The sequence below is a fragment of the Oncorhynchus mykiss genome, chromosome 16 (genome assembly GCF_057628025.1).
Source record: "Oncorhynchus mykiss isolate SJ-2025 chromosome 16, ASM5762802v1, whole genome shotgun sequence".
In the NCBI taxonomy this organism is placed as follows: Eukaryota; Metazoa; Chordata; class Actinopteri; order Salmoniformes; family Salmonidae; genus Oncorhynchus; species Oncorhynchus mykiss.
This window is the reverse complement of record NC_143037.1, coordinates 44,829,600-44,833,506: the sequence shown is the minus strand read 5'-3', so window position 1 is coordinate 44,833,506 and position 3,907 is coordinate 44,829,600. Positions and strand designations below refer to the sequence as shown.

General features: G+C 41.3%; 1 pseudogene; it reads right to left on the bottom strand.

Annotated features, from left to right (window-relative positions):
- Nucleotides 1-1,455: 1,455 nt before the first annotated feature.
- Nucleotides 1,456-2,897, bottom strand: LOC110491059 (tubulin alpha chain pseudogene; annotated as a pseudogene).
- Between the last annotated feature and the right edge of the window lie 1,010 nt (nucleotides 2,898-3,907).

Genomic DNA, 3,907 nt, shown 5'->3' with positions numbered 1-3,907 from the left:
TGTTGTGGTATATGTCATTTTCTTCACGGGGAAGATACTTGCACAATAAACACATGCAAACCAGGCTGCAAGGAGTACAAAGGCCTTGTAAATGAGTAGACCAGGCTTTTTGGGCACATGTAAATACCTGACCCATGCACATTGACTCATAATAATCTATATACTGTTGTTTTTGCATTCTTTCTGATCTCATGGCATCATACCAACGTCAAACCCCTTGCTCGTATATCAATTTTCCATAGATACAGCACATGGTTGCTTATATTTTTGTCATACCATTGCAACCATGTCTAATCCATACATTTAATGAGCTGGATAATTGTAAAGGAGCCTATATCATGTTTTGAGTCTAAACGCAGTGGGAACAAAGACAGTATTTTTAAACCCCAGCTGTCCTCTCTGCCAGCTTGACAGACCCCCCCCCCCCCCTATCCTGACTGGGCAGGATATGAATTCCAGGACCTATTTTAGATCAGGGCTGTGAATTAGGACTGAGTTCTTCTTAGGCCTAGTTGACTTTCACATTTGTAAATTGGAGTACGTTTCACTTTTCAAATTCACAATGAATGTAGTATTGTAGCATGTATTATTTGTTTGCATTCTGAGGGTGAACAAATGAAGTATATTTGGTCTAGCTCTACCCTGTATGCACTTATGGCTGTGATTTTTTTCAGATACATTTTTGAAGGGACTTTTCTAAGTGTGTTGATTTAATATTACCTTTGAGCTGTAGTGTTCAGTATTGAATTTGACCGGCCAACTACAGTAAGCGTCTATTGGTAGCTTCTGCATGTTCATGTTCACGGCAGGACAAGGACAAGTATTTATTGCACAACACTGCCCTCTAGACAAGAAATGTTTTAGGTATCAGATCAGAGGTTCATCCTACTTACAGTCTTGAAAACCAACACACACGAGCACCATAGCTGCTCTTTCAAAGAAAAGCTCTCATATATTTCAATTATTTAAACTTCGAGTAGTTTAAGTAAGTCGTTTTAAAACGTAATTATTTGTTTACAGGTTAGTATAAATGTGTAATAAGCGTAATAACACATACATTGAAATTGTGTGATTCTAGGAACTTCAGTGTTCCTAGAACCCAGTGAATCTGTCTAATCCACCAGTGTGACTTCATGTACAGGTCTATGCAACTAAAGGTACAAAGACCTCTAAATGGGAAACTGAAAATTACGACAAGTACACGTTTTGTTTTCCATACAATTTATTGTCAACATGAAAGTGCTTTTTGTTTGAGGTTAGGAGTTTTGAAAGGGCATACTGGCTGAAAAGAATAGAAAAGGGTGGATCTATGGAAAGGGGGAGTGAAAAGAAAAGGGTGGATCTATGGAAAGGGGGAGTGAAAAGAAAAGGGTGGATCTATGGAAAGGGGGAGTGAAAAGAAAAGGGTGGATCTATGGAAAGGGGGAGTGAAAAGAAAAGGGTGGATCTATGGAAAGGGGGAGTGAAAAGAAAAGGGTGGATCTATGGAAAGGGGGAGTGAAAAGAAAAGGGTGGATCTATGGTAAAGAATTTGAAAGACAGACAAAGAAAGACAGCCATTTCTAATCCTGTTCTCTGTCTTCATCTACTTCACTTCTGTCATGTCCCACCTCTTCATAATCCTTCTCCGGGGCTGCCATGTCAGCATGCACACAGCCCTCTGGACTTTGGCCAGGTCTCCACCAAGGACTACAGTGGGAGGCTGATAGTTGATGCCAACCTTGAAACCAGTTGGACACCAGTCAACAAACTGAATAGAATGTTTGGTCTTGACATCTTTGGGCATCACATCACCACGGTACAGAAGGCAGCATGAAATGTACTTGCCGTGGCGAGGATCTCATTTCACCATCTGGTTGGCCGGCTCAAAGCAGGCATTGGTGATTTCAGAGACAGTTAACTGCTCATGGTAAGCCTTGGTAAGCCTTCTCTGCAGAGATGACTGAGGCATAGGTAGCCAGAGGAAAATGAATACGTGGATAGGGCACCAAGTTGGTCTGGAACTCTGTCAGATCAACATTGAGGGCACCATCGAATCGAAGGGAAGCAGTGATGGAGGAAACAATCTGGCTAATGAGCCTGTTGAGGTTGGTGTAGGTGGGACGATCAATGTCGAGGTTCCTACGACAGATGTCATATATAGCCTCATTATCCACCATGAAAACACAGTCAGAGTGCTCTAGGGTGGTGTGGGTGGTCAGGATGGCGTTGTAAGGTTCCACCACAGCTGTGGACACCTGGGGAGCTGGATAGATGGAGAACTCCAGCTTGGACTTCTTGCCGTAGTCAACAGACAGGCGCTCCATCAGCAGAGAGGTGAAACCAGAGCCGGTGCCACCTCCACAGCTGTGGAAAACCAGGAAGCCCTGAAGGCCTGGTGAGAGAAAGAGAAACACGTCAATAAAAGGAGAATAACAGATGTCCACGTTCTAATCAGATAGTTGATCAAATATTTTATTCATTCATTCATTCTGAGAGAGCCACCAGTTTGTGGATACTGTCCAGCACTAGGTCAATGATCTCTTTGCTAATAGTGTTCTGTCCACGGGCGTAGTTGTTGGTAGCATCCTCTTTGCCAGTGATGAGTTGTTCAGCATGGATAACTGGCGGTAAGTCCCAGTGCGCACCTCATCTGAGGAGAGAAATCAGTAGCTCATGGAGGAGCTCAACACCAATGGAGTAAACAGAAAACGTACCTATGACTAGGCTCAAGGTCCAGAAAACACAGACCTGGGGACATGCTTTCCAGCCCCAGTTTCACTAAAGAAGGTGTTGAAGGAGTCGTCTCCTCCTCCGATGGTCTTGTCACTGGGCATCTGTCCGTCAGGCTGGATCCCATGTTCCAGGCAGTAGAGCTCCCAGCAGGCATTGCCAATCTGGACTCCAGCCTGACCCATGTGGATGGAGATGCACTCAGACTTCGGGAAAGATAGTTGTTTACAACTTTCTCAGCTAAATAAATAGTTTTAATTTGAAAATCGATCAAGTATTAACTGGAAATACACATAGGACAAATCATAATCCAGAGGAAATTATCACCTTCAAATTCTACTTTACAATCTTCTGAAAGAAACAAGTTCTTAGAATATCTTTTGGCATAATAGACAATTGGGCCAAAACATTCATCTAAAACTGGAATAGTAACAACAATATTTCATTTGTTTCAAAACGGAAATGGCCTAGAGTTTGTTTTGTTTAATTCTTAGCAACTCTGTAGGTGAGGAGAGGAGGGGGCTTGGGGCATGACAGAAAACGCTTTCATTGTAGAGATAGGGTACCGGTACACATGGGGACACATCACCTGACTGAAGAAACAAGTGATCGGCTGTTGAACAGACAAACAGACAGTGTTTTTTAAACCAAATGTCACACATAGCCTACTATGGGGGACTAATTTGACAAATCAATTACAATCTGATCAACACATTCCAAATAATGAATGCATTTGACTTCAAACTAATTTATTAGACCTGCTAACTACATATATTTTGATATGAAATGTTAAATCAAGGTATTTTTACTATGGCACTCAATTTTTTAAAACATTTAATAGCATATCAGCAAAGCAGTTTGAACTTTGTTATTGTCAGACATTCTGAAATATCTCATGAAATATTTAAGTTCGAAATGAATAAAAACCTTACAGGTTACTCATTACTTTCAGCCCACTTCAAAACGAGGCAATTTATTTGAATATATTATGAGTGCCAATGACTGAGTTTACATTTTCCTCTACAATGAGTCATTATCCCTGGGTCGCTTCTAATGCAGACATCAAAGCAGGAGAGAGATGTCATTAAGAAGAGACATCAGTTCAAAGTCAAGTTTTGTTAGAGTAGTTGGCTGAAGTTAACAAAATGATTGAGATTGATTTGTGATTTGGTTTGGGTTACAAAACGACATGTGT